The following is a 14,298-nucleotide window of genomic DNA, read 5'->3' on the forward strand; positions in this document are numbered from 1 at the left end:
AATTGTGGGACATCAGTCAATAATGATTTCCTTAGTTTTTGCTGGTATCAAACAGGGAGTGTAAAATACTCAAGTGACTGGTCACAGAAAGCAGAAGATAGATCACTCTACAGGACTCATGTCAGCTTTAACCACCTAAGTACTAGGTGCTGAAATTAGCATGGCTTCCAGGTGACTCTTATTACTTATAATTTTTATTGTCCTGTTGTATCCTCTGCAGTGCTGAGTGTTATTTTCTCATGGCTCTCACTGTTTTGTAAGTGGTGCTGGATAGCATTTTTTTCTCCATGTAAAATAATTACATGGTGGGAAGTAAATTTCAGTTGCTTATAGTTAAGTATTAGAGCACTTGTTTAGTTTTCATGTTCCTTTTAATTATGTAAATATCTGTACAAGTACAAAGAGCAGTAGAAGTGTGAGGAAAGAACATTGGACACTAAAGCTGTATTTAAACTGAAGATTAGGGCATCCTTCTAAACTTGCAGACCTGAGCGCATAACTCAGCTCTGTACCGGGTCTCTTCTGCCCATACCAGCTCTAAGGGCAGGAAGGATTCTAGTGGAAGGATTGGCTGGAAGGGGGCGACACCCCACTTCGGATACCTAATCTGAGCATGGTATAAACCAGCAGGCTAGACACTCTTGAGACAACTTGGCTCCATTCTGTAAAGGACAAAAGGATAAATCTTAAATGTGTAATAAACTAAGTTTGTTTGTACAGTAAGCTTTACTGTTACAAATTAGCCAGCTGAGGGAGACATTGACACTTCGGTTATTGATGCATTTATGAACTTAATTTCAACAGAAGTTAACTGTTTTGTGAAGTTAAATTTTGACAAACATAATATGGCCATTTAATATTCATACCAGACGTAACCTAGATTTAGTACTTGAAGTTTTTTCTTAACAACAATGTATTTGTTTTTCTCAAAGTTGTTTGGGTTTTTTCCTTGTTCATATTAGTATGTCAAATGCATGGAGAAAGGTTTAAAAAAATCTTTTAGTGAAAGTATTCATAAGTAAATATTTGTTTTCACCAGAAATTATGTAAATGCAGAAGGGACTTCATATTTGACTGCAATAATGTATGTTAGAGAAATTCAAAATATGGTACCTTTTCTATAGTATGTTTATCTTAAGTACTGAGATGTAATATTTTAGAACTGTACAAAAGTGTATATAATGGCCAACTAGTATTCAAAAAAATATACAGGTATTGAAAATTATACATGCAATCAATATCAAATACTTTTGAGGTTCTTGCTGTAATTGAAGAATTGCTATAATCTTGTAAGTGCTGATTATATTTGTCTTAGTGGGCTGACTTTTATATACAACTATTTAGAGTAGCAACCTCTGACAGTTGCTGCTTTCTGTAAGATAGTCTTGAAACAATATAATATGTATTTCTTACAGAATTCCTCATTTCGAGAGAACAGCTTTTCAGTGGTCTTCACTGTATATATTTCCAACCAATTTATTACTGTTTTTTAAGGTTTCATGAAGAATTGAATGATGCAAATTAGTGGGTTTGAAACTTGTTCCATGGGAAAGCTCATTGGCTCCTCTGGAAGTTAAAGCTATTGTAAAAATACAATTATAAAAATACTGTATGGATTATAAAATTATTTCTCTGAGTGGCAGAAGGTCATTACTCCTTTGTAAATCTTGTTTTTAAGTATTGAAAATTATAGTTACGTTGAATTAGGTTGAATAAATATTTTTTACACTCCCTAGTGTACTCTGTCAGTTGAACAAAAGCCTATAGCAAAACTTCTGAATGAAAAATGTGTTTTGTTTTAATGCATATCTTACATAATCAATTTTAAGTTGGTAGCCTAAAGAAATACCTTGGGGTGAAGGAATAATTATTGTAAGACTTTAAACTTACATTTACATTTCTTATTTTTTTTTCCCTCTCTAGTGATCAATAAATGATGTAGAGGAATGCATATCTCAAACATTTAAAGCAAAATAACTGTTGCAACATGAACAACTTCTGGTAATATATAACAGGGGTTGGGAGCTACTACATGTCTCTGGGTTGTGCTGATGTGCAGCATTTACTTGGGGAATACACTGATCCTTCTTCATTGAGAAAGATAATACTGTCTGTAGGAAGTATTTTATTTGTTAACAGCTAATTTATGTCCCATTACTTACAGAACGAGAACTATGAAATGCTATCTAGTGTACTTTCTTATTTGTAACTTGGTTTCTCTTAGCCTTCCATTACATCAACATAAAGGCACAAATTATAGAAGCTCTGATTATGTAAATACATAGGAGGTGCTTCTCCCCTCCTATCTTAAAGTCTTAGATTTAGATGGAGCCCTACTATACTTTTGACTACTCTTTTGTTTGAATGGTGGTTCTTCTTTCCTTCATTCTTTTTCCCCTGCAAAAGCTTGTCTTTGTAACAATTTGCTTGAGTTGCCTGCTTTGAAGTATATTAATTCCCTCCTCATCTGGAGTTGTTTCTCAAAGGTTAGCTGTCTCCCTCGGTTATCAGAGAAGGACCCAACCAAGTAGCTATTTAAGGCCACTCCAGCATTTACAGTAGTTCTGTGCTTGTAAGGAAAGATATGGTTAAGTATTGCGACTTCAGTCAGAATTATCTATTTCAATTGATGACACTATTTTTACTAGAATTCCAGCTGCATAATGTTTATCATGGCAGCTGTGAGGATTCCCCTTTTTTAAATACATACTGTGGAACTTGTACAAGTTTATGGACTAGGTGTTTGAGGGTTGTTTGGAGTAGCTTTTTATTAGCTGCTTTTTAGAAAAGTTTTTAACCACAGACCAGTATGTCTCTTTGTTTGCTTAGTGGTTTTTGCTGATGGAGAGAACTGGGAGAAGTAGAACTACAAAGGTTATGGATCCATTTACCGTTGGCACCAGTAATCTTGCTTTTGGAACCCTATATTTCATGTTCTGTGCCCACGCCACTTCCTATTCAGGTTTTCTTTTTTGAAGAACTAGATCAAATTTGTTTAATGCATCACTGACTACAGTCATGTTATCCGTTCTCATAAGAAATGCTGTGCTAACAATTCCTGCTTCCCATTTTAAAGTACAAATGCGAGTTTCTCTAATAAGTCAGGTTTTGGAATTCTTTTCTAGTAGGCAGCTGCTGCTGAAACTTGTGTTGATGTGTTTTTTGGCTGTTGATTTAGGTTTGTGTTTGGGTTTTTGTTGTTTGTTTTGAGACCTTATTTGGTTTGTTTGGTTTGGTTTTTTAAGTATGCTGGGGTGGGGGTTGATAGAGGAAAGCAAGAGATAGGATCATAGGTAAAAGCTAGGGAACTCTGGAAAATAGTCTCAGCAGTTGTCCTCTCACTAAGGCCCTTTCCTTGGCACCCTTGCGAAGTCACTGCTCTCTTCTACTAGTGTGAAACAGAACTTATTATCCAAATCCAAAAAGTAGTTGAGTATTCATTAGTTCTTGTGCAGTTTGAGAATAAATTTTGGGTTTGAAGGGTGATTAAAATTGAACTGATTCTGTTTTGGCATGTAAGTGTTATTTGTCACCTTCGTTTTCCTATTTTTTTTTCCTCAAAAGATGGAGACATGGGGCTAATTGATTGGGATGGCACTTGTTAGATTTGAAAGAAACTTCAAGGAGGCTGACAGTTAACTAGCGCCTTAGCCTGGGAGAAGAACTGTTTGTGGAAACTAGCCTTTGTCCTGAATTTTTAGAAGTTTAAATTAATTCCAGTAAATTTGTTTGTGTGTACAAACAAAAAAAAAGTACTGAAAGTTTTCTTGGCTGCATGTAAGTACATGTAAATAACAATGTATTGGAAAATGGTTCTTGCTAGGACTGAGGCAACAGTTTAATCCATCACACTAGTACACGCTGTCAGGATCAACTCTAAATAGTGTTTTGTCAACTAAATAGCATTTGATGCAGGCAGTATTTAAGATGACCTAAACACATTAAGGCTGTGCAGTGTTAATTATCTCCTTTCTTCTTCACTAATCTAAATGGCTTAATTTCTTTTCACTTTAACATTTGAGGAACTCAGCTGTTGCCAGGTTGCTTACTTTCAGCTCCATTTCCCTAAACTGAGACCTTTGACTCTCCAGTTACCATGACTTATTGACAATTTATTCTTACTGCTTCTGCCTGGATTTGGAGGGGGGGGGCAGGGGGAACGGGGGACATCTTCAAATGCTTTAAGAAACCACACATAGTCTTTGATATTTCATTTAATTAGGTAAATAAGTCCTCTTCTCATATGCACTCGGAATACACCACTGAATCTGGCAGTACATAATCCTCCTTATCCTCACAGCCTCTCAGTACCTGAACTACCAGCTTCTAATCCTGCTGACTGAAAAGGCACGTCTTCTCACACTTGCTGTGATTTGGGGGGAGTCTCACTTTAATCTGTTTCAATAAATTGCAGCATAATCAGAGGAAATCAGAAGCCAGTGTTCCTTAACCAACCAATTGAGTTGGTTCAGTTCTTGTAGGCACTGAGGCCAAGGCTTCATTCTTCATTGCTGTTTAGCAGGTTGCTCTATTGGAATGAGCTGTAAAACTAGAAGTATTTGTGCCAAAGTTTCCCCAGCATTTTAACCATTCAACTTCTTTCTGCTTTACTAATTTATAGAAGTCTGGGGTAGGCTTTATTAATTCATTTCAAGGCCTTATTTAAGAGCTTGAGTTAATATAGCTCACTTTGCAGAAACGCAACAGTGACAAGACGTGCAAAGAGAATGTTACTGCAAGTGAAAAAAGAAATCTGTCCTGTAAACAGGGATGAACTAGCTCCATTAGACATGGCCCCTGTGCCTGAAGAAGGTTTGAAGATCTGTGGCCTCTTTGTCCATTCTTGCTAGTTAGTTATTCACATGCTTTGGATATTTAATTGCCTTTGCACCTCTAAATATTGTGAGCATAAAGCAGTTATTTCTAGTTGTAGTAGTTCAGTAGAAAAATTCCATTCCAGAACCACTAAAAGCAAATAGCAGACATGACTTGAAACTGCCTCAACTAAACAGCTCAGCAGCACCTGTCAAAACATACCTTGCAGGCACCTCATTTTATGTTGTATGACTAAGCCATGGAAAAGCAATTGCCTAAGCAGTGGGCCTCCATAGGCAGTACGATGCTTATTTAAAAAAAAAAAAAAAATTATGCAACTTATTTCTAGTTTCAGATCACTGTGACACAGCATTCTCAGCTTGATGTTTTGGGTGGCTTTGTATTTTTCAATTGCTCTTCCACTCTTACTACAACTCAGTAACACTTAGCTGCAGCTAACAGAAGCTGAGAAAGGAACACGCTGATCTGAATATTTACTATATGTCTAAGGTCTGTTGTGTGAGTAACTGTCATTTCACTGCCATGAACCATTACGAGATGCCAGTACCCCTACTCACTACCTCTGGAAGAGCATCCCCCTACCAATTTTCCAGGCACTTCTTGTGCACAGGAGGTAGAATACATAAGATAGCACAGAATCAAAAATGTTTTTATTTTGATGAAAATCAAGAGTGGGTTTTGGGTTTTCTGCAGCAAAATGGTAGCTGGTTTAGAAGTGTTTGACTAATGTTACAGAAGAAAATCTCTACCACTGTACCTCTCTTGCATAGTTCTAGGTTAAGATCTGATGGGTAATTCTCAGTTTGATATGGTAGTTTGCAGCATTACTCTGTTTCAAGCAGGAAGACCACAGTGCAGGAGGAACGTCCTGCTTCTCCAGTATATTTGCACTCCAGCTTCAGGGGTTTTTATTTATATATATATTTTTTTTTTTTTTTTTTAATCCAAGACAGAGGTTGGTTAAATATACATAACACTATAATAACTCCTTCTGCATGAGAAGCATTGTAGAAGCTTTACAGAACAAAAGTTACATGATGAAAGCCTTTTGGAGAGGAGGAGATTGAAGGAATAAAAGCCTACTTGAAGATCATTTCAGGGGTAGAAAAAAATGCCATTTTGACATACTGAATCTGTGACTTTAACCAAATTCCCTCAGTACTGAGCTACAAATGGCTAGTGGGATTTCTCATAACCAACACAATAGCAATTCTTTTGACTGCTGAGAGGGGCATAGAAAATTGTTGCTAAGTAAGGATAATTCACTCTGAACTTCATTAAACAAAGGTTGCCATTTTTTCTCAAATTCTTTGCTACCTTTTAAATGCAAAGCAATGGATTTTTGTTTTGTCAGGGGTTTCTTTTGAAAAAGCAACCCTATCTTTTAACTGCAGGGTTCTCTACCCCAGAGTGTTGTTAAATTTCAAGGTACTATAAAAATGAAAGTGCTTTCCACTTAGCATAAATTAAATATCATGCAGTACAACTGACCTTCCCACATTACCAAGCTCTGTCTCCTGTCACAGACACTGAATTGTGCTATGAATTTAAGTTGTGTACCACCTTACTGGTAACTAGGTTTCTTTTTCCATCTTGTTTCAAAGATGAATGAAAATGCAAGCTAACCTAAGCAGTAAATTTACAAATTATTTCAAAAGCATGGGGGCTTGCATTACTTTGTTCAGCTCTAGATTCTTTATGAACAGAGTTGGGTTTTCCTTTCTAAAGGGGCTCAAGTGAAAGCTCTTCTGGTTAATAGGTGACGAGACTCATTACGTAGGTTTATTTTATTTTTTTTAAATACACTTAAAACATTTACATGTAGCTACTTACACGCCAAATGACAGAAAATTTATGTGTATTTCCTGAGCCTTCAGGTCTTAAGCTATTTTGGATAGAATCAGAGTGGGTGATCATAGACAGTCCATAACATTACTCTCAGCAGCTCTTGCTCAAAGCATTTCAGTTCTTGCTGAGCTAAATCACATACACTATGTGTTGGAATCCCTTTATATAACACTTCAGAGTAGAGTCATTAGCAGCCCACAGAAATATTTTGTCGTAATCTACAGATTAGGACCAAGAAAAACATAAAACAGCTTTACTAGTGGAATCTGTGGAGAGATTTTAGAGACAATTCCAGCAACATACCATGGAAATTGTCCCAGATGTCAGGGATCATCTTGTCTCCTCAAAAATCTGAGCATCGTAAGGCCTTTCTTGACCAAGCATGAATCTCAAGTACATCTTCTACAAAGGTCAATACCCTGTGGCTTGTAGCACTGAGCTCTCTTGTGCCTCAGTCTTTTTAACCAAGTACTGAGATAGGGGAAAAATCCCTGCCTGGAAAACTGTAATTGCAGATATTGTAATTCTAGGAGGTTGTTAGAATGGGAAACAATACTGCAGACACCTCCCAAAACTGCGTGAGATGCATGTATTAACTAACTTTACTAGCTTCTTACTGTCAAAATGGTGGCCAAAGTCCTTATTTATTGCAGGTAGCATTCAGGTGCTATGTAAGTCACTATTTGCAAACCTGCAATTGACAAGCAGAACATGTCTTCCATAGTTACCCTATTTGTCCTTGTTACCACATTAGTTCATCCCATACACATCCCTTAGAGTGTTTCATCATTAAGGAGTACAACCATTTATGACAGCCACATAGGAAGAGTTTAAAGAAAGTCAAACCAAATAATTTTGTATAATAAGCTGGACACCTCAAAAACGTGTTAGACGGTCAGCTTTAGGAGCCTCATTACAGGGTAATTAGTTGCATCTGGATATTCCTCAGGAGCAAATTAACAAAGTGTTTTAAAAAGCAGTGCATAAGATTTGAATTCATCCCTTTTGGCAGCTGCATAGTCATCATCTGGGAAGCCATGTAATCCTTTTCTTGTACCTAAAATATGTTCTTATGAATGGCAGCTACTGAGCCAGTGTTAAAACACGTTTGCATACATATGAACAGGACCAAGAGAAACTGAGTATTTATACACCAGCCATGATGTGTAGCTTGGATGGTGGTTTTTAGTTTTGTTTTGGTTCTATTCTGTTTTTAAAAGAACAAGGCTTCTGATACTGCATACCACAGAAAAGGCATAAGCAAGCTGAATTCAGAATGTGGCAGTTCTGCTCCACTCAGAAAGCAAATAAATATAATAAAATGTAATTAGGATAAATCAAATATGCACCACAATTATATGGCACATGGCAAGCAGACTCCAAAAGCGAATGGTGTATTTTTGCATCCTAACATTTCCTGTATTCCCAAAGCAGATTCTTTCCTTATTATTGCATTTTTGAGACATAATTAGATAGCCTCAAAATATCTTTTTTCTGTAACAAAAACCCTTTTTTGAAAGTCAAGTCTCTCTCTTTACTAATTGACTTCCAGAGGAACTGAGCAGTATCACCATCAAAATACAGTAACAAGACTTAATATTCCCTGTCCAATAGGTAAGGAAGCAGAAGGATGGGGATAGTGTATAATGAAATTAAGTTCTAGTACTATTAACAGGTGAACTTCGTGCTATGTCTTGAGCTAGTGACTGAAGTGTGAGAGATGCTACAGTGACTGCAGCGTCACTTTTATCTGCACAATCTAATTTTTCAGTCCCAGAAGTCCTAAAAACAAATTTCCTTTTTCATCTATAGAAACAAAGCGACCACTTGACAACATAAACTGTCAGTCCCAATGGAGGAGTGGGGTTTCTCAAGCATATTTGACAAATTTGTCACAGGTGGATGTTCTTGCAGATTAAATGTCAGATGGCTCAGGTATAGTCTTTGCTGGATAAGCAAATGCATATAAAGCAACTGTGATGGAATGAGCCATGGGTATATACACCTGATATACTTCAAATTGTACTGCTGTCCACAGCAGATGCCCCTGTCCTGGGGCCTGACCGCCACTTGTTGCTAACAGCTCATGCAAGGAGCAGGGTTAATCTGCTCCCAGCTCAAGCAGCAGGACAGGTATAAGGACCGCTGGGAGAAAGCTCAGAGCTGCGCTGAGACCCTCTTTACCTTACTCTTATTTAATGATACATAGAAGAAAGGGATCTGCAGACCTGAGATGGTGCCAGCTTATTGTATACCTGCACCAGGGGTCTGTTCTTGGGGCACCAGGCAACTATAGAGCTTTTGGCTCACCTGAAAGTCATTACTGTGTACTGGAGCCAGGCTGGCAGAATAGTACCTCCCTCTTTGTCTGGGAGGGAAGCCAAGTCCAGTTCTCTCAGGACATAGGAAAGGCCCGTGATTCATGCTGTACAGTCAAAGGCATAAAGGGCACAGGGTGCCCTCTGCCATCACTGTACGGTGAAAGCACAACCTAAATGCAGATAGCTGAGTTAGCTGTTACTTGCTTCACGTAAGGATGGGATTGAGACTAATCTGTTCTACTGAACAAGTTTCATGCGCTTTTTCCTCAGCAGGTACAATATTTTTACTTAAAAATCCTATATCTTTAGTGGTGCATTATAAGGCTCTGACACCAACATGCAGACAGACCACAGTGCAACAGGCAGGTTAGCCTACGAGTCTGCAAAATAGCAGAAGATACAAATGAGAGCATTGTGGCAGGATTCTGGAACCATACCAACTGCTTGGCAGAAGAGAGATACAGATTTCATATCATGTCTAGAACAAGATCATCCCTCCTTATCACAGCTGTGGTTGCAGTGTAAGCCTAGAGCAGACGCTGGAATTCTAAAATTCTGCATTATCTGAAAGCAGATCTAGGCTCCCAGCAGGTAAAATGCTAGGACTTGCCAGTGCTTTGTTTTCTTTTTCCTGCTTCTGCTGCTCCTGCCAGAGTAGTTACAGTTGTACTGAAAAGTTACTTTTAAAGGTCAGAGATAAAGATAGTTGGATATGGATATGCAATCCTGAACACATGCAGCATTTGCGAAGATGATTTGATCTCATATTCTGGTTCAGGCCTTTTATAGTTAATCTCCCCATTTTCCAACTGTGTAGGAATTGTAGATTTTGGCTAATCCTTCTCATATGCCTCTGGTGGTTGGAGCTTTTTCCATTGACAGCAGTTCATCAGTACAGCTAAACAAAATCACGGTAAGCTGTCAAACAGAAGACAAATGAGAGCTTACAAAACAGAATACTCACTGAACTGAGACAAAACTTCCAGCGCTGACAATGATGATGACAATGATGATGGCGGGGGAGCAGAGACTATCTAGATATAATTGCCAATTTAGCAACAGCTGAGCCTGTACTTATCTGAATTGGTACTTCTGCTAAATTCATGATGTTTTTGTCCTGTGCTAAGCCTTGACGTTAGCAGACACAATGCAAATGCAGTGTTCCAGGGATATCTCCTCTCTCAAAAAACAGCAGGTGGTGGTTAGTCGGAGGACTGAATCCTAGGGGAAGATTGCTTTTTTCCCTCTTGTGGGCACCTGCTATTGAGCTGAGATTTTTTTGAATCTGCCTGCAAGTATCAAGGTGATGAGTATGCACTGGTTTTTGCAGTAGAGGTTTGTAATTGTTCTCAGTTCCAGCCTTCACATTTTTTTCTAAGCCCAAAATATAAATTCACTTTTCTTTTTGTTTAAAACTTTCATATCATGCTTTAGAAGTGCTGTCTAGATAACGTCTTACCTTTGGATTGTACCTCATAAAACCGGAATTCTGTTTTATCCTGAAGTGGTTGCCACCAAACACTGGTGAATAAATTGTAAATATACCTTATTCTATCAAGGATAGAGGATTTGTGGGAGATGATAACTACTGTTTAGCCTGTTGATTTGCTGTCTCATCGAAAGATGTTTCAAGTTAATGAACAGCATATAAAAATATGCAAGAAGCATTTGTCTGAAATAAATTTTGCTACAATGCAGGAAAGTGCTGACAAGAGTGCAGCAACAAAACAAACGCACTTGCCCTTTTAAATGAAAACCAGTGTCTCAGAGGGATTTATAAAACAGCAATAACTCTCATAATCTAAAAATAATCATGAAGTAGAACATTAGGCATAGGAAGTCCAAGTAAAAAAGAACATGTTTAGTGTATTGATGATGTTAGTATACAACATGCCATGTCTAAAACAGAAAGAAAATACACAATCCTGAAATTAGACTATTCATTACAAGAACAGGGAAGAATACACAATCCTGAAATTAAACTTAGACTATTCATTACAAGAACAGGGAATGCCAAGAAACTTAAGGAAGAAACAAATCTTTTCTTCTTTCATGTACAAGTATACTGCTATGCATTTTGGAACAGGAACATTCTAGCAGCCTTCTAACCTACATTGTATACAGGAGGACCTGTGTCCCTTCTCCAAGCTGATAGTTATTGTAGTCCCATAAATAGCTTGCTGTAAGTTATGCCAGAGAAAAATAAAGTTGGAGGGATGACACAAAAATAAGCTATAGGATATATAGACAAGGGAGAAAGTTGCCTTCAGCTGAAATTTGAAACGTTACAGACCAACGTGCTGCATCCTAAAAGGCTTTGACAGGCCTATCATCAGCAAGGGTGTAATTTCCTTTCCCATCATATATTCTCTAAGTCATGGCTGTAGGCCTTTTAATGTGGGTAGCATGTTTGGATTGCAGTTTGGAGACAAGGCAGATCATAGGCGTTTATACTGCCTGTGGTCTGAGGCATCAATATCTAAAGCAGCTTTGACCAAAAATGCTGCGCTTGAGCTCACACGGTGGGTGCTGCTGGAAGGGGTAGGGGCTGGCAGCACCCATTCTGCTTGGGGCATGGAAAAGGGCAAGTCTGCAGCAGGGAGGGTCAGAAGAACAGAGCTTAGCAAGGAAGCTTTAGCTTTCTGAGTCTTGCTCTTTAATATGCAAGTAACATCACTTCAGACTTGCATCACAGTGGTTAGCAGGCATAAGTAGGTCTAAGGCTATTCAAGCTGACAAATCTCTGACTCATCTCTCCTCTGTATTAGGGTAATATGCTTTCTGCATGAGCTGAGGTCTTTGAAATAAAAAACTGACACAGGGAAGACAAAAGAGAATTTAACAAAATGTCATAATTAATTCAACAACATTTTAAATCACCAACTGCAATGTTATTCAATTTCAGTGAATGGGAAATTAAATAATTCAAAATATTTCAAATCTCACAGAGCAATTATTCAATTGAAAGCTCAAAAGTTCAGATCAATCTTCAGAGGGGTATATTTCTAATGCACGGGACTCCTCTCAAGCCAAGAACACGCATTATCTCTGCAATGTTCTTTCCAAGCTTACAGCTCTGAAGAGTACAATTTATTCATCTGTCAGATTTTATGCACTTCTTGCCAGGGTATCATTTATATCTTATTTCTCCAAACCAGAAAAAAAATAGTTTTAGAAAGAGCGAGCCAGCAGAATAAAGCCTTTAAATACAAATCAGCTGATTCAAAGTCCCTTCTCCATTTTCTATCTCCTTCAACCACATTGCCTTGTATTTACCCTGAAGTTAAACCAGTCAGATGAGCTTTTGCTCTCTGGGACAGAATTACAGAAAACAGGATAAGCAGTTTATCCTTTCAATGTGTAAACCAGGCATCTCTTCCAAGCAGATGTATTAGTGAGCGACCACAGCCAGGTGCAGCCCAGGGATGCTCACACCCAGCAGCAAGCCTGACTCAGGGGAAAAGGAAGCTCCCACTGCATGGCAAAGAACAAAGAAAGGGGCAGACAATTCAGTAATTGCTATGTAATTCCATTCTTTGTTCACTGTGCAAAATATGTGGTTAATTAGAGTTACCAATTCCTCTTCTTTTGCTCTGTAATGAAAGCTCATATTGCTCTTTCCCCAGCACTCATGTGCCTGCACATACCTAAACGTACACAGAGTTCCCCCAGACTAGAGAGTCTATTAGTACAGACTATTAGTACAAACTTTTGGAAAGCTAATGTGCAGGATCCTTTCTGTTCAAGGATAAGTCAGCCTTAAGTTACAGAGGTCTGCAATGTTTCCTCCTCCTCAACTCCCACCTGACACAGGAAGGCTGCTACCACCACCAGGTCACCTGATATTTCTTTTAATAAGATGTGTTTCCAATTGCTGAGAATCTTATCAAACTTTACATGTGGCCTGCAGTGAGTAACTATGGAAGATTCCTTCTGTGATAATTTGGTCACTTAATGGGAAATTGTGGCAGCTCTCTGACAATCTCAAAGTTTGAAGCAGGGAATTGAAAATTAGGTGGGAGGACTTCAGATTGGTGTTTGAGTTGGTGGCTTTTGTAACTCGTATGAAGAATCTTCCCAAACACCCTGAAAATTTGAAGGGTAAAGCTACTCAGTCGGGATTTGATGAAACTGAGCTGGAATTTCCTAAGGGTTTTTTGTGTAAAAGAGCCATGTTAAGAGAAGAAATGGGTCTTAGCACCTTATCACTACCTGCAGCCTTTGTATAGCTGGACCTGAAAGCAGAAAGCCTGTCCTCCAGGGCTCTCAATGACTTCCCTGCTTAGCCTATCCTACCCGAAGGCAAAAGATAAAATGTGGATTCAGCAACAGGTGTAGTGAATGAAAGACAAGGAGGCTGGGGACTGAGCAGTCATTAAAAAAAAACGGGTAAGAAATTGTGGGCATTAATCTGTGACACGGAGCCTGGGAGCTGCAGAAGGACTCAGGGTGCAGGGGGCTGTGGGTGAAGAAGGCAGGTGACAACTGGGTGAGGAGATGAGGACTGAGACTGACCAGGGGAGAAGGATGTGTATCCAAAGACAGGGGAAGGGGAGGGATGGTCAGGAGGAAGACGTGGAGGTCTGTCACCATCAGAGGCTGGAGCAGAGAGCGTGCTGCTGCTCTCCGGCACCTGGAAATGCCAAAGATGTGGGCTTATCGGACAAACACGCATGGCCTCACCACTGGCACATCCAGTACGTGATGGATCCCATGGCTCTCCCACACAAGATAACGCATGTCCATGTCACTAAGGTAACACGTAATGAAAGCTGCCAAGCCCCACATTACATCAAATGCTAGGAAATACCAGAATCACAGTAGCCTGTGCAACCTGATTTCTGACCTCTTTTGTGAAAGGATCTGTCTGTAATGTGACCATTCACTCACTCTTTTCCACAGCCCCCTGCATGCTGCCCTCTTTGAAACTTGCTCTGAAGGCCGAATTACTGCTGTTTTAATGAGTTTCCTTGTGGAGCCTGTTGTTACAGTGCTGGTTGGGAAGGGGGCAGCGATGGGGGCCTGTGGTGCCGATGAATTTAGATAATCTCACTCATGACGCCCATGACCCAATATATGTAATTTTTTTCCTCAGAGTACCGGGCATCACATCAGTCACACATTCAATGCGCAGCAAACTTGTGGCTCTTCTCACTGCTGCAAATTAATCCTGTTAATTCACGGACACCCGCCCACCCCCTGAAAAAATAAGAGGCAGCTGTAAGATAAAACATAGCCTGTGGCTCCCCACCACCCATCTATACCCAGGCACAGGCCGCTAGCCCTCAGCGCC

This window comes from Charadrius vociferus, unplaced genomic scaffold (assembly GCF_000708025.1).
Source record: "Charadrius vociferus isolate BGI_N301 unplaced genomic scaffold, ASM70802v2 scaffold436, whole genome shotgun sequence".
Lineage (NCBI taxonomy): Eukaryota > Metazoa > Chordata > Aves > Charadriiformes > Charadriidae > Charadrius > Charadrius vociferus.